Source organism: Lampetra planeri, chromosome 16 (genome assembly GCF_965212315.1).
Source record: "Lampetra planeri chromosome 16, kcLamPlan1.2.h2, whole genome shotgun sequence".
Taxonomy (NCBI): domain Eukaryota; kingdom Metazoa; phylum Chordata; class Hyperoartia; order Petromyzontiformes; family Petromyzontidae; genus Lampetra; species Lampetra planeri.
The window spans coordinates 1,824,372-1,851,523 of record NC_136122.1 but is presented as its reverse complement, the minus strand read 5'-3'; the positions used below and the strand labels follow the sequence as shown (position 1 = coordinate 1,851,523).

The window sequence follows — 27,152 nt, the reverse complement described above, 5'->3', positions numbered from 1 at the left end:
CCGCTGGAGGATATTATTAGAGGAGTGAATTTCTGGTTCTTGCCCTGCGGAGGCTGTGTGCAATATGGAATGTCTACCACAGGAGGCGGTGTAAGTGAGGGCTCATGGAAGTGGCATGTTGCCCATAGGGCCAATTCCATGCTAACAGACAAATAGCAACAGACGGCGTCATTGCTAACCACCGTTATATCAATGAATTTTACTCATAATGAGAATCAGAGCTTGACTGGGATGTAGTTTAGATATAGAAAAGCTGTATACAACGGGGATGTTATTGTGCAACCCCATCAGCAACTAGGCTGAGACTATGACTTATTCTTAGATAGAAAAATTATAATAATAATAATAATAGAGTGAATAAAAACAATAAAAAGGTTTGCAAAGTACCATCGTCTTAGAGAAATAAATTTTGTGTGAGCCAGCCGCATTAAAATAATGATCACAAACAGGGTCCAAGACATGTCGTTTAGTTTCCCCAATGTAACTGCTGCCACAGATACAGCTTAGTTTATAGACGCCGGGATATTGCACGTTCAGGAATCTTGTCCTTGACAGATAGGATCAGATCACGAATTTTATGTACTGTGTTAAATCGGACCTGGATCTTGTGTTTGTTCATGATTTTGGAAATATTTTTGGTTACTCCTGCTATGTATGGCAAGGTGATGGTTTTGATTGGATACTCAGATGGCTCTTTCCCCATAGTGGGGGTGATGGCTTTGCAGATTGTGTAGTCAGAATATACATTGGCCTTGAGAGCTTGGTATACGTGTTTGAGTTCACTAGTTAGGTGTTTATGGTCGGAGATACATTGAGCTCTATGGTGTAGAGTTTTGATGAGGGAATTCTTCTGGGATGGATGGTGGTTGGAATCAGGTTTTAGGTCGGCGTCGGTATGGGCTACTTTCCTGTAGACAGAATGGCTCATTGAGCCATCTGGTCTCTTTTTGATTAGGACATCCAAGAAAGGTAGCATGCCATCCTTTTCTACCCCCATGGTGAATTTGATGGCTGGGTGTATGGAATTGATGTGGTTGAGGAATTGGTTCAGAGGTGGTCGGCCATGTGGCCAGATGACAAACGTGTCATCCACGTACCTCGTCCACAAGGATGGGCATAGAGTGTATGCCTGGATGGCGTCCATCTCAAAATTTTCCATGAAAATATTGTCTACAACCGGAGATGAGGGAGAACCCTTGGGGGTGCCTTCAGTTTGTTTGTAGAATGTTCCATTTCAGGTGTAGTATGTATTGGTGAGATGGTGTCTCACTAGGGCCGGTACATCAGCATTCAATCCTTGTTGGACCAAATTTTCAATGATTGCAATGGTATCGGGCACAGGAACGTTGGTGAACAAAGACACTTAATCGAAACTAACGATCAAATCACCTGGGGAGAGTGAAATGTCTTTAATAGACGGTACCAAGTGAGCTGAGTTAAGTACAGAAGAGGTGATCTTACCAGTGAATGGCTGCAAAGTCTCAGACAGATATTGGGCCAGTTTGTAGGTGGGTGAGCCAATGGTGGAGACGATGGGATGAAGGAGTGTACCTTGAATTTGGATTTTGGTAAGCCATATAATCTGGGTGGTCTAGCAGAAGAAGGTTTTAAGGAAAACCGTTTGGTCTGTTCAATTAATGAAACTGAATCAGTGATGTTACTGTTCGTTTTTTGTAATGAGGATGTTAGTGGGATCTCTTTAAATGTTTGTGTAGCTACCATCATTAAGTAGGTCCTGAATTTTGTTATTGTACATGATTTTGTCCATGATGACCGTGACATTGCCCTTGTCGGCGAAGAGGATGACGATATCATCCCTCTTTTTCAATTGAGATAACCCAAAACGCTCATCCTTACTGATGTTGCTGACTGGTATCTTAACGCTTTTTGAGGGTTGCAACGATTTCAGATCTTGTCACGTCTGCAGCGATGTGTCGCAAACCCTTCAGAGCTACATTGACCTTGGCAATAATGTCATCCACTGGTATGTGTTTGGGGGTGACTGCGAAGTTCAACCCTTTAGCCAAAACCGATTTTAGACCATCGGAAATTGGGCTATTACTAAGATGAATAACAACCTTGTCAACGTCTAACTTTTTAACGTGTGGATCTGGTTTCTTCTTGGACAGGAGGTTGAACTTGGAAATCAGGTTATCTTTACATTTAGCTGACATTGTAGCGGCTGATGAAGCAGTCTTGTTAACTACATGCTCCCAATCAGATGTGGAAATTTTTTCTGTCAATGTTAAGTGTGATTTCAAGAGTGTCTTGTCTACATGATCTAGTTCAGTACGGAGCAGTATAATTCTCTCTGAGATCAGGGCCAAACTAGCGCTGAACAAAATTAGTTTGCCATTGGAAGATGTGACGGCAGCAGAAGTCAGTGTAAATGAGATCGGTATTACCTTAGAGTCGCGGTATCTCTTTAGAAATTTGAGTGACTCGATCAGATGAGCTTTCTTGTCTCGGATTTTGTTAAAATATCGTATGGTTGTGTAGAAACCCTCCGCGTAGAGGCGGTTAAATTTTGACTAAACTTTCGTGACTGCAGGAATTCATATTCTTTGGTACATTCTGTAAAGTCACGTAGATAGAAATAAATAAATAAAATAAAGTGAATAAAAAAAATAAAAAAAATAAAAAACACCACTAATGTAGACTGTAGCCTGGTTTTTAATCGGAGTGAGTGTACTTGCAGTCTATAATGTTGACTGTAGCCTGGTTATTAAGTTTGGTGAGTGTATTGGTAGTCTATAATGTAGACTATAGCAATGGTTATTTCCAAAATCATGAACAATCAGAAGATTCAGGTCCGATTTAACACAGTATGTAAAATTCATGATCTGATCCCATCTATGAAGGACAAGATTCCTGACATGCAATATCCCGGCGTCTACAAACTAAACTGTATCTGTGGCAAGAGTTACATTGGGGAAACCAAACGACATGTCTCGGACCGTGTTCGTGAGCATAAGGCAGATTTGAAACATGGTAGGACCAATACTTCTGCCGTGGCTGATCATTATTTTAATGCGGCTGGCTCACATGAAATGTATTTCTCTAAGACGATGGTACTTTGCAAGCCTACTGGCTATCAACAAAGATTTGGTCATGAAGCCATCCATATATATAGACACAGACACAATTTCAACCGAGAGGATGGTTATAAACTCAGCAATCATTGGAAAGATGTCATCAACCACTTTGGGTCATGACTTGATTTGTGTTTTCTTGTCAACCTTCACCGTCAGCAGTGTGGGTGTGTGGAGCGAGGTGCAATGATTGCCTGGCGGCTCTTTGATTGGTGTAGTTGCTTGTCTTTCTCCTACATTAACATTAGCTGCCCGGCTCATGCTGCTGACACACTTGGGCTACGCCCATCTCTAAACCTTTATAAACAGTTTGCCTTTAGAGGCTAACCCCTCTTCTCCTGATGACGACCGCTTGTGTTGCGATCAAAACGTCGTGGTTTTTTGTTTTTATTTGCATTTAATTTTTATTACTGAAAGAACCAATAATACGTATAATAATAACTAGGCTACAGTCAACATTAGTGGTGTTTAAAAAAATATTTTTAGTATATTTTTATTCACTTATTTTTATTCTTATTTTTCTATCTATGAGACTTCACCGAAAGAACCAAAGAATATGAATTCCTGCAGTCACGAAAGTTTTAAGTCAAAACTATGAACTCTTTCCACTTTAGAAGCTGGTATCATGAAGCTGGATGTCAAGTCAATTACAGGATTTCGGCCTTGCTGGCTCAGGGCTTTGGTTTTGGGTGGTCACAACATTTTCTGATGCCTCTGCCAGATTCAAATGTATTCCTTTAACTGAAAAACAAATCATGACTCGAGAATTGTAACTTCGTAGAACATATTTTGTACGTGCCGGACATTTTCCCCTCTGAAGCACTCATGCACCCAACACTTTCCTTCACTCCCAGACGTGTTCCTATGCTCAGGTGCCTTACATCTTAGCTTGCATATAATTTGCACCAGCAAACACTTGATTAGAAGGCTTAGTGTTGGAACACTTTTGGAGGTTTATTTGATGATATTGCTGCAATTGTATTTGGCTATCCTGTGGTGGGTTTAATTCATGCCCCTTTGGATGGACGTTGGGCAGCTGAACAGCCACGAGGATGTGTGGATCTTCTGGATCCGATGCACTCACCGCTGAGCCCGTTTGTATTGCAGCAACTAAGCTTTTGGAATGTCTTAAACGTGATGTACGTCATCACCTGCACGTTGAAGACTCTGTGACGTCAATACAGTCAGCTCATGTCATGATCCACTTCCCAACTTTGACAAAAGCGCATGTAACTAAATAGTTTAATAGAATAATTACTTAATCCGTACAGCTACACTAGCGTAGTTAAAGCAAGTTTGCTTTCATAAGGAACAAATCTCACTTGGCTAAAACCTGTGTAATTAATAATACTGTACACAAACCATACCTCTTATTGTTGTGGTGTATTAAAAGTGTTGTAGGTGTGTGCTCTTCATTGTGATGCGATGCACATTCACGGCTCGGGAGAGATATTTGTTCGTCTGTATTTGCGAGGTGTGTCCGGCCTGGTGGTTCAGCGGCAGAGCGAGTTGCTCGCAATTGGAAGGCTGCGAGTTCAACTCCTGGTCGGGGAAGTGACTTAGCCCATCATCCCGCAGGGTTTGATTAAAATGAGTACCACTTTGTGGGGAAGTCAACGATTAGCACGGTTGGCTATGTACGGTGTGAAAGAAGTTCATCATACACACATACAACGAGAGTCTTCCTTTGGAAATACTCGCCCCCCACCATGGGAATGTGGAATTTCAACCACTGGCCCAGGGCTGTAAACCGGAGATGAGCACCGCCCCGTTGCTCATTGGGGCTTGGTGTTCATTGTTTTCATTTGACATGAATAATGTGGCAAATGTGTGACTATTGCTTTTTACAATATTTGCAAATATATTCGGTTGTTACAGTACATTATCGGTAGCAATGCCGGTTGTAGTACTTGACGTCTGGATTGAAATCCTGTGTTGTAGTATAGCGCCGTGTGTGTCACTGTAGACAATGGGGCAGACGTCGCTACTCATCTCTGTAGTCAGTGCCGAGTCACGACCGAGAGGCAGGTTGGCAGCACAGTGGTGTAAAGGAGAGCCGACACAAGATTGCAGGGGTGTTGTCTTTTAATCCTTTTCTCCCATCCACACATGTCCCCAGCCGTCCCAATCTCTTTCCCGCCAAAGGCCCCCTCTTCCCGCCCGTTCTCCCCTTATATCTACTCGATCACCCCTCCCACTAACCCTCCTATTGGTGGGAATCCTTCCCCTGACACCCCTACAGTGGTAACACTTGCACCTTCGAGCAAAAAGCCCTCGGCTCGTTTCCAGACTCAGGTGTCTTTCTGTGTGGAGTTTGTATGCACTCCCCATGTTCAGCCTGGGTTTCCTCTGGGTCTCTCGTTTTCTTTCATAACTAAAAAAAACATACACAATGTAATTTAATTGGTACTGGCCAAACATCCAAATGCTTAAAACCTATTTACAAATCACTCAATCTGGGATTGCACAAACATTAATATCGTCCCTCACTGTGAACACTTGGCAATACCCTCCTGAAAAAGAGTCTTGAGACTCAGAGAGACTTATCTGGGCAAACCAATGGAACAATAATACTGAATCCGTGTCTCCCTGCTGGAGAAAGCAGGGCCTGCATAGAGAGAGATGAGAGAGGCTAGAGGCAGCTCGTGTGTGACCCGTGCGTGCCATCCGCGTTTCCACCAGTGTATGGGGAGCGGTAGTGTAGCGGCTAGCGCACTGCGCAATGAACCTGGCGACCCGAGTTCGATTCTCAACCAACACCAATGACAATGATCTGAACCGGTCCTGGGCCTCCCCTAGGTCGACTTGGCCTCAAATGAGTACCTAGTGCGGTGTGTAAACATCGCCGCTCGGGAGACAAAGGCCGTAGTACTAGCGACCCACCCCCGCGTGTGCCATGAAGGCCTTCAAAGGTGCTTGCGAACAGCACTTGACCCCAACAGTCTGTTAAGGCTATATGGGGGATCTTTGTCTTGACACCAGTGTGTGCTACCAGTGTGTCACTGTGTGCCACCTGCACATCTCACCGCGTGTGCCACTGCAGGGAACAGCTGTTGTCTCCTCTCCCTCTGCCCGTGTAATCCCGCAGTGTCTGCTGCCTTGGGGAGGAGGGGGAGGGCAGTGAGGGGATTGGTGAGGGGAGGGAAGCAGGGAGAGGGAGACATGTCAGCCCACCGTGCCGTGCAATTACGGTACGCCTCGTGGAGTCATTACGATCCAACCCCAACTAGTGGAGCGTCACTTGTCAAGTGTGTACTTGTGAAAGTTAATTATAACCAGAGGTGGTGATATTGCATGTCATAATAATGAGGCAGTGCTGTATTTATCGTGCCCTGCTGTAAATAATGTAGTGTGTGTTTATGGCCTATTAATAGTGGTAAATGTCATAATGTCATGGTGCAAATTAGAGTGGAGGCAGGGTGACGTCTGTGTGGAAATGGTATATCGTGGTACTGTAATTGGGATGGTAACCCTACGCACGTTTCCACTTGCGTATACGTCTTCACATTTACGTCCTGCGGCGTTTGTGGTCTCCGTGTTTGTCGGTGATGTTTAGCCAATGCACCTGCGATTGCATAGTTTGATTTATTCCTGGTGGCTATGAGGGCATGCTTTTTTACTTGTACTGTGCATGTATTATTCTTGATATTAAATATATTTACTTCGAAATCCCAATTCTGCTACATAAAGTGCTAATTAAAAAGTTTTCTTCAGGACATTTCCAACACACATGATTTACTCATATTTCATTAAGGGAATACTGTAGTGTTAATAGTGCTTCGATGCCGCACGAAGACAAAGCAAAGTTAAATTGTGGGATTTACACAGAAACACGCGCCTTAATCCTTCGGCTCATGGGGCTTCAAGAAAGACGTAATGGAAAGCGGCCGGCATCGGTGGCATGTATGCATTTCACCCTCAAATGGGCTCATCAGTGAGCTACGCTCAGCTCCGGACTGTCATGAACACCCAGGAGTTGTAGACAAGGAGACCATAGCTGAACCAAGGGGCCCTGAAAGTGGCAGCAGCAGAGAGGTCATAGGTCATGGTATTGCTGCCTCAGGCTGGGGTATGAATTATACTTTATTATTGATATTAATATTTACACCATGCATGAGTTGATGGACACATTGCATCTCTTTGTAAAGGAAACTGGATACCGCAGGACAATGAAGCCATTAGGCCTGCAGGGTACCAAACAAAGCATGTGTGCAAATCTTAGTGTTTTTACTTATAACACGTATTATTATAATTCATTGACATATACAGATGGGTATAATAACATTATGAAAATACAATTACAGACTTCAAAATACCTAGATGCTATTTTACATTAATTTACTAACGTTAATATACAGTGTGCAAAAAAACCCATCTCACGTTGTTAATAATTAATGTATAATACTGTATGTGAGTGGTGTCTGATTATACATTGATCAAATAGTGTTAAACAATCAGATATACTTGTGCAATTACAGAGATAATGACGCGTAGATGCAATACCAATCCGAGAATCTGAAGCACCAAACCTAACAGGTTGTTCAGCGAAAGCAAAATGCCACTCAACTTGGTAGAAGTGGGAGACTGAGGCCAAGAGTCGGAGACTTCGCGAAATGCATTCACCCACGGCTTTGCTGCTCCGAAACCACAGCCAAGGCCTGGTGTTGTCAGGCGGCTTGAATAGTTTCTCAAGTGTACAGGATGCTCAAGTGGAACTTTCTCTCCACGTTCACTTTTGGGGTAGTCGCTCAGCTCAGATCTTGCGCTTCTGTCACCCGCCTGGCTCTTGCTCGATTTCGAGTGCACCGGTGGTGGCCAGCGCCTGGAGAGAGTTTAGTTTGAAGGGGACCGGTTCTCCAAGGTCAAAGGGTATTACCCTACAGTGTTGTTACCCTGAATCCTTCCACAGTGGTGTTATGGAATATGAGACGAATTTCTTTCTGGTGGACAATGTGCCCTTGGGTGGTAGGTGTGTTTGTGACGATCCGGCACGTTTGATTAAAATTCAGCTTGTATTTTACGTGTGTCATGGCATGAGTGTGACTGCACAGGAGCACAGAACTCCACGATTGAGTAACGTGGTGCGACCGGTTGCTCCGACTGTTTGGAAGTCACTTCCCTGTCTTGTGTTGGCCCCTGTTTCTTGAGTGCACAGTTCCCAGAATTAAATTTATTTTCAAGTTTCTTAATGCATTCTTTGAATGTAGAAACCCCGAGGAACAATGGATGCTCATAGTGATCATCATCATCAACCATTATTAATCCACTGCTGGATGAAGGCCTCCCCACATCGTCACCATTCCTCATGGTCCTGCTCCATCTTCGCAATGGCCATCCTCTCGATCCATGCTATTTTCTTTCTGTCCCGGTGTAATTCCCAACATTCATCTCTCCATATGTCTTTAATCTTGAAATATGTTTTGTCATTGTCCATAATTCTGAAGCAAAGAATCACAAATAACTGTGTGTGGGTGTGTATTTACTGTATAGTCGAGAGCCGGTACTGAGCCTCCCCTAGGTAGACCTAGCCTTAAATTAGTACCTGTTGCTGTGAAAAATAAATGCATAGCTCATTGGATCCCTTCAGTATAAATATTTTGATTTTGTAAACATCAGCACTGGGGAGACAAACACGTCCGGGCATGGTGCGGGCCACCCACCCCTCATGTGCCACGTCAGCCTTCGTAGGTGCTCGCTAATAACACTTTCCCTAACATTCTGATGAAGATTATATGGTGGACCTTTGTATTTACTGTTTACATGTCACAGTGAATATTATGAACACGTGCTAAATTTGCCGTAACTTCCAGCACTATGTCAGCATGGGGGAATTCTGTCTCTATATATATCAGTGTGCAAGTGAGCGTGACAGTGAATGTTATTGTTCATTAGAACAGAAGCCATTCACATTTCAGGTCTGGGCCTGCATATGTGGTTGTGTATCATCACAGCAGACGAAACGACTCCCTATGGGGCCTCTGAGTTCCAGGCAAGGTTTTGACATTGCTGGCTAAGATGGTCCAGCACCAGTCCCAGTCTCAAATATATAGTTTTTATTGTTTCATGATTTTAAACTAAATTGGCTGTGTTAGATATCACTTTCAACATTTTATAATACCAGTTACTTTCTGTTAACGCATTTGCACTTCTGAAATTACAAGCACGTTACATGTGTATCAACCATTTGGTTCATAAAATGCAATTAAAATACATGTTTTCTGTGGCATTTAATTTAAACCTTTTGGGTTTTTCGGTAAAGTCCACGTAGATAGAAAAATAACAAAAAAATACAAACTCGCCAGATTTTTGTCTGAGACCTTGCTTCCATTCACTGGCAAGACCACCTCAGCTGTACTTAATTCAGCTCACTTGGTATCTCTAATTAAAGATATCTCACTATCTCCAGGTGATTTGCTTGTTAGCTTCGATGTAGTTTATTTTTTTACCAAAGCTCCTGTGCCTGACACCATTGCAATCATTGAAGATTTGGTTCAACAAGGACTGAATGCTGATGTACCGGCCCTGGTGAGACACTGCCTCACCAACACTTACTTCACCTGGAATGGTACATTCTACAAACAAGTTGAAGGTACCCCAATGGGTTATCCTTTATCTTCAGTGATAGTCAATGTTTTCAAGGAAAAATTTGAGACAGATGCCATCCAGGCATCCATCCTACGTCCTTCCTTGTGGAAGAGATATGTAGATGACACGTTTGTCATCTAGCGACATGGCCTGCCAGCTTTGAACAAATTCTTCAACCACATCAATTCCATACACCCAGCCATCAAATTTACAATGGAGGTGGAAAAGGATGGAAAGTTACTATTCTTGGATGTTTTAATAGAAAAGAGACCAGATGGCTCGTTGGGACACTGTCTACAGGAAAGCCACCCACACGGATGCCTATCTAAAACCTGACTCCCACCACCATCCAGCCCAGAAGAATTCCGTCATCAAAACTCTCCGCCATAGGGCTCGTTGCATTTCCGACCATCACCACCTAGCCAGTGAACTGGAGCACGCACACCAAGCCCTCAAGATGAATGGATATTCAGACTATACAATCCGTAAAGCTATCACCCCAACCGTTGGGAGAGGAACCATCTGAGGACCCAATCAAAACCATCACCTTTCCATACATAGCAGAGGTCACCAATAATATTTCGTGATCTGATCCCATCTGTGAAGGATGTGATCCCTGACATGCAATACCCCGGTGTCTATAAACTAAGCTGTGGCTGCGGCAGTAGTTACATTGCAGAAACTAAGTGACGTCTCGGACCGTGTTCGTGAACATAAGGCAGATCTGAAACATGGTAGGACCAATACCTCGGCCGTGGCTGCTCATTGTTTTAACACTGTGGGCTTCCACGAAATTGATTTCCCCAAGACGAAGCTACTCTGCAAACCTACTGGCTATCAACAAAGATTCGTTCATGAAGCCATCCAGATATTTCAACACAATTTCAACCGAGAAGATGGGTACAAACTGAGCAATCATTGGAAGGACGTTATTAACCAGTTTAAGTCATAACTGGCTGTGATGTTTTCATCCTACCTGCCGATGTTAGCAGTTATTTCCGACTCTCTGAGTTGCATTCCTCGATGTGGCGTCAGCTACATTGACATGCTAATCTCTCACAATACAATGTCTAGCCCAACAGCTTTGGGGTGCCGTCGATCTTCCTTTTCTAACCCCGCAAACTTATCCTTGGGCTGCACCCATCTCAGGCCGAAAAAACACCCTGCTTCAACAGCCCTCTTGCTATATTTTTTCACCTGAGCACAATTGCTTGTGTTGCGATCGAAACGTCGTGATTTTTATTATTATTTTTCTATCTACGTGACTTTACCGAAAGACCCAAAGAGCATGAATTCCTGCAGTCACGAAAGCTTTAAGTCAAGATTTAAGTTAAAATTTATATTTAAAGTAGTTTTCCCCTGTATGTTACAAGTAAGCAATACATCTTATACTGGTGATTTAATTCCTAAACAAGACATGAAGGGGCTCATGAGAAGTGCCCGTTACCTATGCTGTGCCTCACTGCTGCTCACTGCTCTGCTGCCTAAAAGTACCAACAACACTACCATAGTACACCATATGTCTCAACCATGACTCTTCTCATAACTCGGTCCCGAGTTTGCTTTAACGGTGTGTGGGGAAATGACACCACCTCTGAGTCTGCACATTCAAGTGACCTGCAATGAAGTCAAGGCAGTGACATCGCCTCTCACCTCTTACCTTCCTAATCAGTTGTTGGCTGGGCCTTGGTTTTTGGGTACATTTGTTTCATATTTGCTCTGTTGTTTTGAAATAAAACGTGAAATGTTTTATTGCGAGTGGTGAAGGGAATAGGACTAGGTACATAAACTTAAACCATTTTTATTTTACCAGGTAAGGCCCATTGAGCAATGTAGTTCTTTTTCAGAAGCGATCTGGCCACAAATAGTAGCTCAATGAAGTGACTTGTCTCGTGGACATTTATAGCAGCCAAATACTCTAAATACATGTTTCTAAATGTCGGGAAAACTGGAGGACCCAGAGAAAAATCCATGGAGAGAGAACATGCCAACTCAAAATATACTGGCGTCAAGGTCGGGATTAAACCCATGACCTCTTGTATACTAGGCGAGGTAGTGAACATCTCGCCACCGTGACACCCCTGACATAAACAAGTTTATCTATCACATATACGATGGCAAAAACAAGTTTATCAGTCGTAAAATCATTATTAATTAATGGAGAAGGGGAGGGCGCCAGAACAATGGGGCTGGAGGTGCCGGTGGTCACGGAGCTGCGTGGCGGCGGCTACTGCAGCGTGGGCCCAGGCTGCAGCTGTGGCCTGCCCTTGCACGGTCGTGGAACCGCAACACAATCTCTATTGGCAGCACAGCCGCACTGCCAACATTTGTTATTTGAGCTGTGGAGCAATTGTACTTAACCAGGTTTCTAATCGCACCTCCGATTAGCACTATTGGCTACATAGAGTCCGAAAGCAGTTCAACATCCACATGATTGTTGAATATTTTTGGTCATGTATTATTGCGAAAGAAAACGGATGGAATTGTTTTGTATGTTGTGTCTTTGCTTTGGTTGCATGTCACAAGTACGCAGCCTGTGTGTTTCACAGTTGCCTGACTGGACTCACTCAGTGAGCATTTTTTTAAATAGTGGAATTGTCGTGGATGCGAATCTGCTGCCGTTGACTAGGAGCCTGCAAAAGAGCTTCTGTGTAGCCTTGAGTATGAAAGCCACAAGTCACACGCATGCGCGCCACAGCCTGTGCATACATTCGCCGCTAATTGAATGATTTACCGTTTCCTTTCCATTTCACACTTGTCATTTGTAAAGTTGGCTTTGGCTCGCTGTTCACCACTTTGCAAGGGGCAGTGAATGTGTCCCCTGTGGAGCTGAGGTCGGAATGTGCGGGAGGAGGAGGTGGCGGTGCGTGTGTGTGTGACGTGGAGGGGCTGTGCAGCGTTTCACTGGGCACGGGCCCAGGAAACAGGAGATTATTCATCGTTTGAAGAACTTGCAGCCACCCTGGCAGCACGGTACACGAGCCTCTCTCAAGAACTCATCCGGGTCACGAGAAGTAACGTGTTTCAATGTGTTTCTGCAATCGACGGGTGCGTGTTTTTCAATAGGCAGAATTGATAACTTATACATTATTGTATTCCCTCACTTAGATTGTTCATGATTTATTTCACGTCTGTCTTTGGCTTGGCGTGTTAGCAACCATGTATGTCAGCCATCAGGTGACTTGGAAATCAGAGTATAGAATAATTCAGGAATGACAGTCTCACCCTGACGTGCATGAGACTATCCATGGCTGGGCACTGAGATGACTGCAGAAGGCTGCAAAGCCAAACCAGCATTTCCTGAGATATCTGTGCAGCGACGTTTGAGTGTCCTCTGGTATCTGTGGGACCCTCCTGTTGATGCACATGAAGCTGTTGATGCATCGAATGTGCTTGGTTAATTAAATAATATCACGGTTTTTAGTGTTGCTCAGGGGAACAGGAGATCAAGCCACTTTGGCCAGATGACCATCAGGAGGACCAGTTCAGGAAGACACGTCCAAAATGTAAAAATCGCATTCTTAATTGTCTGCTGGAGTCATAGATGCACCTCAGAGTAGCGCGGTTGGCTATGTACGATGTGAAAGAAGTTCAACATACATAACGTGTTGTTTTGTTGTTATATAAGTGATTGATTTGGGGATACGTTACAAGTTACCCCGAGGATGTAGTTTGGTGCGCTTAAGACGTGAGGGCAGCACTTGGGGATGGCCCATTGTACGATGTGGTTCTGCACACCTCTGACTTACAACAGTGGAATGGGAGTTGGAGTTCGAACCGGGAGGAAGGATGCACAGCTGGTGCTGTTTTTCTGCAGTGAATTAATTATATAACCAGAAACCTCCCACGATACAATGCTCCTGAGCTGTGTGCGCACACCTCCCATAGATGTATGACGTCATCGTTTGTGTCAATGGTAGCAAACAAGAAGTTAATAAACAAGTTATGGGCACTACAAAAGTAATAGAGTTATAGTGATGATTGAGTCGGTGGTGGCTATGCACGTCTATAATTCAGTGCTGTGGAAGTGAGGGTTGGATTGCACAAACGTTGTGAAACTCCCTTCCCGTGGACGTGAGCAGGAGCGATACCCTGGCTCGCCAGGAGAATGCGGTACAGCAAATGTGGACTCCACCTGTTCCGTCTGTATGGGATAGAGTATTCTTAGGTTTTTTCGGTAAAGTCACGTAGTAGGTAAAACATTAAAATTAATAAAAGTAAAATAAAATAAAAATCACGACGTTTCGGAGGCAACACAAGCTTCCGTCTTCAGGTGGAACCGTCACAGCCACGACAGCTGTATCAAGTAAATGAGAGATTACAAGAGCTACCACTCCGTATATATAATGGTTGGAGAGGGGAAGGGCCAAGTACGGCACACTTTTTATTAATATGGTAAGGTGAGGCTTAAGACTAAGAATAGACTGCATAACAAAAGGCTGACCCTTCCTCTCTCCAACCATTATATATATACGGAGTGGTAGCTCTTGTAAGCTCTCATTTACTTGATACAGCTGTCGTGGCTGTGACGGTTCCACCTGAAGACGGAAGCTTGTGTTGCCTCCGAAACGTCGTGATTTTTATTTTATTTTACTTTTATTAATTTTAATGTTTTACCTACGTGACTTTACCGAAAAAACCTAAGAATATGAATCCTTGCAGTCACGAAAGCTTCAAATCTAGAATTAATGGGATAGAGTGTTGCCCCCTCGAACGTGTGGATTTTCTCCAGGTGCTCCCATTTCCTCCCACGTGTAAGCGCTCACTAATTTGCCGATAACAACCATCTCATGTAGAGGGACGCAGGGCTCCGGCACACGTTGGCTCACCACGTGGCTGCTGCCTTCCCGCTCGCCTGTGGTCCCTCTTCGAGCCCTCTGAGTCATCCTTTCTCTCTCTTCCAGAACAAGTGGACACTGTGTGGTGAGTTTCAAGTTGAAATACATTTTTTAATAAAAATTTCACTTGAATGGTTGTTGCCATCGTGGTTAGTGCAGTGTGAAAGCATGACCCAAAATGACAACTCTTGTTAAACGGGATCCGAGGTCTACTGTTATGGATTGGTGCTGATTGCAATCAGAGTTAGATGCTACACTTAAGCTTGGGTAAAAACAAGGCAGCTCTGCAGGACTCCTTGGGAAGATTCTCCCACGAGCGAGAAACCCTGTGCACAATAGTTTCCCTGAGTTTGTTTATTTAAGGCTGCAACATTTTTGCTATATGCTGAAAACCACAAAATTATGTAATTGTGCTATAGGCAGCCTGTGGCGACATACGGCGATTTTGTTATTTTATTATGAAACTAATTCTTTTCCATATCCTCTCCAATGCACGAACTGTGTAAGAGAATGCACACAGAGGACACAGTCACTTGCGTGCAGCTCGGGTCCCCAGTGCCGCTGTGTGGATTGGGTTTTACTGCACTGTGGAAAAGAAGCTCCTGCAGCAGAAACTTCTGGCTGCATGGAATTTGCCCAATTAGTGATCTGATTCATGTGTCCATTTCATCCAGTCGATTCAGCATTAGGGCGGTGCCACCATGGACCCTTCCACCGCATAGTGTGTAGCCCTGGCAGAGCACGCTGCAGACAGGGTGACCTGCGATAGGATGAACATTAGCGCATGCTTCAGCCACCTATATCCTCCAATGCAGCAATCATTGAGCCAGTCTGTGAGCCACGATATGACTCTCTTCCCATATATTAGCGGTGGCCAGCTGGCATCTCCAGAGCCACGTGCGGCTCTTTAATCCACCACACACGGCTCCATCGAAGGGGAATAACGTAGAATGCACTATCACAGTAGCAAGGAATAATGAATGTCCCCCGTGCTGTGCCGAAAACTGTCAAAATATATACACACTTATATATAAACTTGGCTCTTTGAAGAACTCATGGCTCCTTTTGGCTCTTGGTCTGTTACAGTTGGCCATCCCTGCCATACAGCAGATTGAAATCCCATTTTTATTAATGTGTTATGTGTCTTGCATAGGAGGTTCAATATATTGTAATATTATTTATACATGCTATCATTTATAAACAATTCCTGTTATGCAAGTTAGTTTATGTTCTTGCATTTCTTGTTCTTGAGAAAGTTTCAGATACAGTAACAGAAACGTCTGGCCATAGGATATTGGAATGAGTCAAGGACCAGCTATGCCCCAGGGATTGCAGGAGCTTCAACGTCACAGTAATGTATTTATGATGGAGTCGGTGAACAGGGCAGTGGATATGGAAATTTGTGGATTGGAGAACATGCCTTCAGACCGTCTAAAGCAGAGCTCTGCCAACCATGGCCCACGAGCCAAACGCGGCCCAGCAGCTCCTTTCATCTGGCCCACGGTGTCACTCAATTCACCATTTAAAAACGGCCCGGTGTGGTTTTTCATTAATTGAGTTTTATTATTGTGCAAACTACTAACCGATGCTTGGCGTGGGATCAGTAGGTGTGCAGGCATGGGAGTGAGGATTGCCACATGCCGGCGTAAGGTGCCGTGTCGCGGCAGCAGTAGCAGATCCATGTGGCGTTTGGTCCATGCGGTGTGAGACCGTGAGGCTCACGTGACACGAGCCCGGCGCTGATCACAGCACACTCAGTTTTCTGTAGACTGAGCGTCAGGCCAGGTTCTAATACCAATTTCCACTCGTCGCCCTGGCTCGGAACTGATTCCATGTGGTTGGGTGTCGTGCTATTCTAATACAGAGACAAAGATCTCCCTATAGCTTTAATAGACTGTTGGGTCAAGTGCTGTGAGTGAGGATCTGTTAGGTTCGGCGTGGCAATGAGAGGGTGTTGTCGATAGCAGCACACCCGAGTGCCCTGCTCTCACCACTGCTGGGGTTTACACGTGTCACACGAGGTACTCATGTAAGGCTTAATCAATGTAAGAGAGGCCTAGAAACGGTTTAGGTATTTTTCTACTGATGTTAGCCATGAGTGAGAATCGAACTCTGGGTGCAGTGCGCTAACCGCTTTGACACACACACAAAACAAAGACAAAGATCCCACATATAGTCTTGACAAACTGTTAGGGAAAGTGCTTTTAGCGAGTACCTTTGAAGGCTGGTACGGCGCACGAGGTGGGTGGCCAGTACCACGCCCGAGCGCCTTTGTCTCCCCAGTGGCGATATTTACACACACCACTAGGTACTCATTTGAGGGTGAGTGGAATTAAGGGAGGCCCAGGACTGTTTCTGATAGTTATCACTGGTGTTGACCGTGAGCGGAAATGGAACCCGGGTCCCCAGGTTCATAGCACAGTGTCCTAACTGCTGCACTACCGCTCCACACACACACACGTATTGATACACAACCAAAGCCATAAATACACATGTCCCATGTGGCAGTGTGTGTCTGTGCTGTACAAGAGAGGTGTAATGATTCACTGCCGGCGAGGCCTTGAATTGCCATTTCGATTCAATAATAGATTATGTTTTTAACATCGCAGTGAATGCTAGTATCTGGAGTGGATGCAGGCGTCACGTGAATCCATTAGATACAACATATATAGATGATTTTATTATTATTTTTCATTCACTTTATTTTCATTTTATATTTATTTTTTATTGTTAGTATTTTTTCTATCTACGTGACTTTACCAAAAGACCCAAATAATATATATGTAATAAAGGACTCTGTCAGGCGATGTAAGTCTCCGTTCGTCCTTTATTTGGGTTCTTCTCCTCTGCACCCCGCTGGCCTCCTCCTCGGACCAGCGTCGTCTCTCACGCGCCCTGCGCACTCGCTTCCTCCTCAGCTCCTCCACTCGTCCTTCACCCCGCTGGTCCTGACAAGGGACCAGCGTCTCCTCTCGCGTGCCACGCACCCCCTGCTAGCCACCCCGCTAGCCCCGTGTGCCCCGCACACTCTGCTAGCCACCCCGCTAGCCCCGTGTGCCCCGCACACTCTGCTAGCCTCTTCGCTAGCCCCGTGTGCCCTGCACACTCTGCTAGCCACCCCGCTAGCCCCGTGTGCCCCGCACACTCTGCTAGCCACCCCGCTAGCCCCGTGTGCCCCGCACACTCTGCTAGCCACCCCGCTAGCCCCGTGTGCCCCGCACACTCTGCTAGCCTCTTCGCTAGCCCCGTGTGCCCCGCACACTCTGCTAGCCACCCCGCTAGTCCCGTGTGCCCCGCACACTCTGCTAGCCACCCCGCTAGTCCCGTGTGCCCCGCACACTCTGCTAGCCTCTTCGCTAGCCCCGTGTGCCCCGCACACTCTGCTAGCCACCCCGCTAGCCCCGTGTGCCCCGCACACTCTGCTAGCCACCCGCTAGCCCCGTGTGCCTCGCACACTCTGCTAGCCTCTTCGCTAGCCCCGTGTGCCCCGCACACTCTGCTAGCCACCCCGCTAGTCCCGTGTGCTCCGCACACTCTGCTAGTCACCCCGCTAGTCCCGTGTGCCCCGCACACTCTGCTAGCCTCTTCGCTAGCCCCATGTGCCCCGCACACTCTGCTAGCCACTCCACTAGCCCCGTGTGCCCCGCACACTCTGCTAGCCACCCCGCTAGTCCCGTGTGCCCCGCACACTCTGCTAGCCTCTTCGCTAGCCCCATGTGCCCCGCACACTCTGCTAGCCACCCCACTAGTCCCGTGTGCCCCGCACACTCTGCTAGCCTCTTCGCTAGCCCCATGTGCCCCGCACACTCTGCTAGCCACCCCGCTAGTCCCGTGTGCCCCGCACACTCTGCTAGCCTCTTCGCTAGCCCCATGTGCCCCGCATACTCTGCTAGCCACCCCGCTAGTCCCGTGTGCCCCGCACACTCTGCTAGCCTCTCCGCTAGCCCCGTGTGCCCCGCACACTCTGCTAGCCACTCCGCTAGCCCCGTGTGCCCCGCACACTCTTCTCTCGCTCCGCACACCGCTGGCCGACGGTGTGCCAAGCCCCATCAGCCACGTGGCTGATGGCGCGGCGGCCACCCAACGTGGTCCCGCCTCTTCACTCCATCGACTGGCCCTGATCTCTTCCGGGCTCCCTCCTATAACCTCTCTCCCACGTGACCTTGACTCCTCCCTTCCGGATCGTCACATCCGGCCTTCCCATCTATGCTCGCATTACATATATATAGATTATGTATATTGAGCAAAAACAGATTCTCACACATGCAATACGTTGCAGGTATCATGAGCTGAAGTATTGATACATCGATGGATTTTGACATTATGAATAACACGATTTTAAAAGAAGTTCTATATGTAATGGGCGTTGTTTTGGACAATGACTCTTCTTCATAGCCAATAGCGAGAGGTCAGAGAGATATAATTTATCATACGAGTTGGAGACTGCACTTTACAACACGGGGCCATATAAGATTGAAATCTTTTCAAACAAATTGAAAGCTACTGTGAAAACTTGGCAGAACCCTCCTGAAAAAGTCACGTGACTCTGTGAGGCTTTCCCTGGTAAACAAGCGAAGTGGTCATAAACAAAAATGTTATTCTCAACAGGTCCCATTGTGTAAATTGCAGTCCAATTTCTCGACCACATCAATTCCATACACCTAGCCATCAGATTCACCATGGAAGTCGAAAAAGATGGCAAGCTACCCTTTTTGGATGTCCTAATTAAAAGGAGACCTGATGGTTCAATGAGCCACTCTGTCTACAGGAAAGCCACCCATACGGATTCTTACCTAAAACCGGATTCCTACCACCATCCATCCCAGAAGAATTCCCTCACCAAGACTCTATACCAGGGGTCCTCAAACTTTTTAAACAGGGGGCCAGTGCACTGTCCCTCAGACCGTTGGAGGGCCGGACTATAGTTAAAAAAAACTATGAACAAATTCCTATGCACACTGCATATATCTTATTTTGAAGTGAAGAAACAAAACCGGAACAAATACAATATTTTAAATGAAGAACAAGTAAAGTTAAATCAACAAACTTGCCAGTATTTCAATGGGAACTATGGGCCTGCTTTTGGCTAATGAGATGGTCAATGTCCGGATTCATATTTGTCACTGCTAGTCGTAACAAGTGATGCAAGTGTGCATCCGTTAGTCTAGATCTGGTTGGAGATTTCAAATGTTTCATTCTGGAAAAAGTCTGTTCACAGACATAAGTGCTGCCAAAGATGGTTACCATTTTGAGTGCATGGTTCCTGAGATGAAGATATGTCTCAGAGGGGAGAGATGCATAGAAATTATGAAGGCTGCTTGACTTGAATGCGTCTTTCAGAGAGTCACAATTCTGCAGTTCAGCCAGTTCCATTTGGTAAATTGTATCCACATTTTCAATGTCAATAGAAAATGGGTTACGGAAAAGCTGTATGTCCTGTTCATGGAGATGAAGCTCTTTAAATCTAAATTGGAACTCCTTTTGCAATTTTGACAGTGAATCCACACATGTTTTGTTTGGGATTTGCAACCAATGGTTTTTCCGCTAACAGATTTTGAGTTGTGGGGAGATGGCAGAAGTTTTCCTCCTTAACTTGTTTGATGAGGAGGCCTAATTTTGCTTCAAATGCTTTGACATGTGATTGCATATCACAGAGGAGCTTCTCCTTTCCTTGAAGTTGCACATTGAAACTGTTGAGTAGCTCTGTTACATCTGTCAGAAAGGCAAGGTGCCATTTCCATTCTGCATCATTGAGCTCTGGTACTGCTTTGTTTTTTGAAAGCAGAAAAGCTGTAATCTGTGGAAGTAAGTCATATAAACTTTCAAAACTCTCCCTCGACTCAGCCAACGGACTTCTGTGTGGTACAGAACATCTTCATAGTCAACATTTAGTTCAGACAGAAATTCCTGAAATTGTCTGTGGTTTAGTGCATGAGCTCTAATGAAGTTAACACAAGATACCACAATTTTCATAACAGAGTTCCACTTCAGTGATTTACTACACAGCGCTTGTTGGTGGATGAGGCAGTGTATGGCTATTGGATGAGAATTGTTATGTTTGTCCATCTCTTGGTTAATGCGAGCAATTACTCCTTTCTTAGACCCCACCATGCTAGGAGCACCATCAGTTGTCACACTGGCTAGTTTAGCCCAATTCAGCTCCAAACCATTCACAGTTTGGCAAACCTTTTCATAGATATCCTCTCCTGTAGTTGTTCCTTTGATGCTTTGCAGTGCAGCAAGCTCTTCTGTGACTTCGAAATAGTCATTCATCCCACGAATAAAAATTAGAAGTTGTGCAGAATCACGAACATCATTGCTTTCGTCGAGTGCCAAGGAAAAATAGGAAAGTTTTTTTGTGGAGTTTTGCAAATGCTGATGCAAATTGTCTCCCATTTCTTCAATCCTCCGTGTAATTGTAGGTCCTGAAAGACTCACTGTACTAAATAAATCGGCCTTCTCTGGACACATCTCTTTGGCAACAGAAAGAAGGCATTCTTTAACAAATTCTCCCTCCACGAATGGTCTGCCAGTGCACGCTATTAGCTTGGCAACTTGAAAACTTGCTCGCAGTGATGAAATATTTAGCTGCTTCTGCTTCACAAAAGTATTTTGCTGAGTTGTTAATGTATTTTTCAGTTTTAATATTTTATCTTTTCTCACTTCTCCGACCAAACAATCATATTTATCTTTATGTTGAGTTTCATAGTGTCGACGTAAATTGTATTCTTTGAACACAGACACTATATTCTGGCATATCAGACACACAGCTCTTTCCTTGTACTGCATGAAAAAGTAATCATAAGTCCACTGTTCTTTGAATATCCTACACTCCGAGTCAATTTTTCTCTTTCTTGACATCAGTTTCCTAGGGAGTCAAAATTGCTATTAGTAAAATACCAATATATATATACAGCGCTACAAAAACAATATACCAGCAATAACTTTGCCCACACAGAGACATACAGACTGCACTGCCCATCAATGCAGTCTGATTGGGGGAACTCAGCTTTTACCCCAGGCTCACACTGGTGCGGGTGCCATTAAAAAGTTAATTACACCTGCAGTTTTGTTCACAGATCGCAGTACATCCCCAGCACACAGGAATATCACTGGGAGTGGAGCCGAGGGGCAAGTGAGGGAGCTGAGGGAGGGAGAGCCAGTCATGCGCAGCCAGGGGAGGGCTGGCAGCCTTAGGCCTGGGGGGCAAGTCCAGTCAATTGGCCCATTGAACCATTCACCAGCGCAGCCCAATGAGGTCCCACCGCCGCAGCTCAATCAGTGCTCACCAGCGCAGCCCAATCAGTGCCCACCACCGCAGCCCAATGAGTGCTCACCAGCGCAGCCCAATTAGTGCTCACCAGCGCAGCCCAATTAGTGCTCACAAGCTCAGCCCAATTAGTGACCATGGGCCGGATAAATGTCCTCGGCGGGCCGCATGTGGCCCGCGGGCCGTAGTTTGAGGACCCCTGCTCTATACCATAGAGCCCAATGCATATCCGACCAGGAACACATTGCCAGTGAACTCAAACACGTACGCCAAGCTCTTAAGGCTAATGGTTACTGCAACTACACAATCCGCAAAGCCATCACTCCAACCATCAAGAAGGATCCTGTTGAGCCTTTCAAGACGATCACCTTACCCTACATTGCTGGGGTCACAAAAAAGATCTCCAAAATCCTGATAGAACACAAGATCCAGGTCCGATTCAACACAGTACATAAAATCCGTGATCTGGTCCCATCTGTAAAAGATGTGGTTCCAGACATACAGTACCCTGGTGTCTACAAACTAAGTTGCCTCTGTGGTAGCAGTTACATTGGAGAAACCAAACGATATGTCTCGGACCGCATTCGTGAACATAAAGCAGACTTGAAACACGGTAGGACAAACACCTCAGCCGTGGCAGATCACTGTTACAATTCAGTGGGCTCACATGATATTCACTTCTCCAAGACAGAGGTTCTCTGCAAGCCATCTGGCTACCATGAGAGATTCGTTCATGAGGCGATCCACATATACAAACACAGAGACAATTTCAACCGAGAAGATGGATTCTGACTTAGCAATCATTGGAAGGACGTAATAAACCATTTCGGATCTTAACTGATTGTGTTCACGTTTACGGTGACTTTCAGACCGCGTTCCACTCACTGGCATTGTATTCTCCGCAGGGAATGGATTCTTTGCTCCGCTGCAGGTTTCCCCTTACTACTCTCCCATTGACATATTTCGTTGCTTCCTCTTAGTATCTTTAACACGACGGTCAATGGTACAGTGTATAATAACAAATAGTATCAAATGTATATGCTTAATACAATGTACAAAGTAATATATAGTATCGTAATTGTATAGTGAATATACAGCAGTGTGATATACTTTAGGGTGGGTAGAAGTTAATACATAGTGCAATATTACAATGTACAAGGTTTATAGCAATACAGTATATAATTTAATGTTGGGTTTGTCTATGGCAGTATATAGTACAGTGTAGACTCGTGTGATGTAAGAGAATAAAGTTTAGATGGAAGCATATTATATTTTTTTACGACGTAGAATTGTAATGTATTACTTACTGTTAGTTACTCAGCTTATTGTAGAGTACATTTAGTATACTGATGATACTATGTAGTTTATACTTTAGTTGTTTACGTGGTGGTTTTAGTTACTGCAGCTACATACTATTAACACTCCTTCCCTTTATTAATGTTACCCCTATCCCCTCTCTTTGATGCTGCTAATCCTGCATAATGCACGGGCATAAGTAGTACTAATCACATACTTGCATTTCCCATATCCCCTCCCTTTGATGCTGCGAATCCTGCATAATGCACGGGCATAAGTAGTACTAATCACATACCTGCATTTCCCATATCCCCTCCCTTGGATGCTGCTAATCCTGCATAATGCACGGGCATTAGTAGTACTAATCACATACCTGCATTTCTCATAAATATGCTAAATTCCTCTTGATATGCAAATTCTTTCGTCAAGGCGCCCTTTTCCCCCCTTCCAACCCAGCTTATATATATGTTCCAAGCATGGTGCTGTTTCATTCAGACGCTGTCACCTCGACAGACCTGGTTTTCACCTGAGGAGGCTGCTTGCGTTGTGGCCGAAACGTCGTGAGAATTATTTTATTATGTTTTATTTTTATTATTTTATTGCTTCCCTTCTACGTGACTTTACCGAAAGAACCAAGAAGAGCTTATTATCCACTCTATATATCTGACCTCTATATGTTATGGTCTATTAAAAAAGGGCCCATTGCACATAACATCGCCTATTTTGTATATATATTTAAGACCACAGTGTTATTGACAGGTGTGTTGAGTTTGTGCACCACTACCAACGCAGCAGCAGCGGCGTCACCACCACCACATCATTCGCGGCAACCTTTTTCCATTGCTGCCGCAAAAGTGTATACATGCTTTGAAGGACAATATCTCGTCCATTTCAGAAATGTGCACTCACCCTGTGCTGCGCTGCACACGGGCTGTCGGGGTAATTTGGCCGGAGGTGGTGACGGGCAGCGTAATTGATTGCCACCCTCACTGCCCCCCACCACCCTGCCCCCCCCCCCTACCCCTAATCTGTGCTGCCTCGGCGTTCTCCAAATTTGTCAGAAACAGGGCCTGAGGGAAGAAACGCAAACGTGATTCGGAGCGGGGTTGCTCAGTTCCCCCCTTTACCTTGTGCTGGGTTCGAGGGGTGGGGTGAGCGGGCTGGGCCCATAGGGAGTAAAGCCGCCGGAGAGCAGGATTATCGCTCCGCTCCAAAGTCGTCACGCAAACTCGGGCAGACCTCATTATGTTGGTGCAAGGGAAAATCCGTACCGGTTGGCATTAAAGCGACATCTGTCGTGCTGCTCCTCTTGGTGTGGTATTCAGGACACGGCAATGTCTCGGTCGGGGCAATGGTGGCACTCACTAAATACCTTTCTTTCTTCCTGCCTATCTTGACCACGCATTCGCTCTCAAGCCCAATTGACACACCGACGAGTGCTGTACTCGTATTACCAGGGAGGTGAAGGAGATCCGAAGTAACCAGCTGGAGTCAAATAGATGCAGTCAGCAATTGTTTCATACCACAGGCTTTACAAACACTTGTGCATCTGTTGAGAGGGGTACATCCAGAAGGCCACAACACACCTCATGGGTCAAACTGCACGGCATTGTTAACGCTTGCATTGGATCCAGTGCAAAGTTATATTTCTCTTGCAACAATGCTGTTTTGCAGTAGTTGAATGGAAATGAATCGGTAGCATTTAATTTCATGTTGACAGATATGTTGCAAGGAGAATGGCTGATGTGTGTCTGCAATGATTATGTCATGAGCTGCTGCCTCATACTGTAGGTTTTCTGCAGTACTATGCTTACATCTCTCTCCTCCACCTCTACTCTCCCCAGTTTGACTTCCAATACCGAGCCGCGACCTGCTGTGTGTGACACTTGCCTGTGTCTCAGAAGCCGCTTTCCCAACTCAGTGGTCAAGTCTAGACTCAGAGTCTGTGGTTTCCTGCTCAACTCAGCATGAGGTGGCACTCATCTGTTCACAGCTCGGAGCCAGTGCTGAACATTCCAAATTCCGATGGTGAGGCTGAGTCTTTCCGTAGGACAAGGATAAAGGGCCACTGAGATCATGAACTCCGGAGGGATGTATGTATGTTGAACTTTCACACCATATGTAGCCAACTGTGCTAATCGGGGGTGGGGGGGGTAGGACAACAAGGTATGAAGGGCCGAGTCAACCCTTGACCGGGACATGAACATCCACTCTTTCGATTGCTGCTGAGTTTGTCGTAAATAATCTTGCACGTGTGTGGCCCTATTCTAAAATCCACTGCTGGATGAGAGCCTCCCCACGCCATGCGGTTTGTGAGGGTTTTTAAAATCTATTTTACCAGCCGAGTTAGTGCAGGTTTGAGAAAGCAGTGAGCATCGATGTGGAAGGATAGAAATACACTAATTAAACAAAAAAATGTGCTTGCAAGGAGGAGGTCCCTTCCTATTGACAATGTCTCCTGTCTTCTTTGAACCTCACCAGTTTACAGTGCATCCGCAGCATCATTTGAAGGGCACACTGATGCCAGCAGCTGCCTTATCGCTGCAGTCCCTGTAGGTCAACGCGAGAGGAGAGGCTGGGCGACGGGGCGGCCTGGCCCCTGGCAGGTTGCACCACAAAGGATACACTTTGTGTGACTAATGCGAGAGCTGGCTGGACTGACCGACCGTGCATTAGGGCGACACATGACCGTTAAATCAATAGCGCAGAGTGGAGGAGGGTGGCTTTATGTTCCGACTTAGCTCGTAACTCACGCCCACACGCTGCTGCGGATTAGCCTGCCTTGACAAGATTCCGTGTGGAGATACATTTGGAAATGAGAATCACAGACATATAAAACTTCCTCAGTCACTGATTCCTTAACACAATCAATGGCCATAAGAAAAATGTTAAGATAACAATAATGAATAAAAAGTGCAGCCCTTTACCAATATACTTGTCATGGGGATCGATTTGCCATACTTTACCATGATGGGTCATGCAGGCTGGTGAAGGGAGAGCCCAGGATTGCCTCTGATATCACTCCCCACTGATGTTAGCTATGGCTAGGAATCATACTCAGGCGGCCAAGTTCATAGCGTGATGCGCGAGATATTATTTTAGTGCTCCGTAATTAGATGTGAAATAAGTGCGCTACATGGCCAGGAGCAGAGGGCATGGGGTAAATTATTATTGCTGTAACCAATATGTTTAACTTGAATGAAATAATACAAAACTCAAACAATGATTTAAATGAAATAACACTGCTGCGAATGTGCTTGAGGTTTATTGTGGCACAGCTGGAGTTTGTGCCGCTGATAGCGGAGGAGACCTCCACCACCAGCCTGGTGGAGGGAGTTTCTCTGCCCCACATTTTCCGAATTGACAAATGAGGAAACGCCCTTGGATAAAGACAAATGCGAGGTTTACATTAAAAGCCCTCTCCCCCGTTGATTAATTTAAAATTAAAAGTACAATGTCAATTGATAAAAAAATACTCAATTCCAAAGTCATGCTCGTAATTCGGGTCCTTGTACGTAATAGGAATTCCCACTCACGCCTGTGATGAAGCTGCATGGACACCGTCGCTAACCCCTGCCGTCGACGTAGCTTTATGAAAGCTCACAGGAGGGCTCCAGTGCCCAGCCTCAGTGCGGAAAATTTCTAGCAATCTGTGATGTCCCAGCCCTCGAGTGGGGACGCATTCAGCGTGAGACTCGCACACTTGGCACGCGTCGTCTCCCGTTCTTCTAATATTATCTCGATTTATAGAGTGCATTTACCATGCTGCTTTACATCAATTATTTAATTTAACATAGGATGATAATGATTTGAAATTAACAATTGGGTTATTTGTAAGTGGTGGTGTAGTTGTAATGACGCTAGAACAAGAGGGATTGAAATAGAGGGATAGGCTTGGTCGTAGCTGGGGGGGGGGGAAGGGAGTGAGTCCCTGGCACCGCTGCGAATGGTGACATTATTTCCGAGCTCACGCGCTCTCACGCCTCCACTACCAAATCGGAATCACTATCCCCCCGACCATTCATTGGCGTCATTTGTGGAAGGGTCGCTTCCGAAAAATAAGTGAATACC

The 27,152-nt window shown here is 45.4% G+C and overlaps 1 protein-coding gene across 2 annotated transcripts in view; it reads left to right on the top strand.

Annotated features, from left to right (window-relative positions):
- The window catches only part of LOC144722910 (mitochondrial glutamate carrier 1-like), a 117,987-nt gene that overhangs the window by 38,886 nt on the left and 51,949 nt on the right, over positions 1-27,152 (top strand). The window lies entirely within an intron of this gene.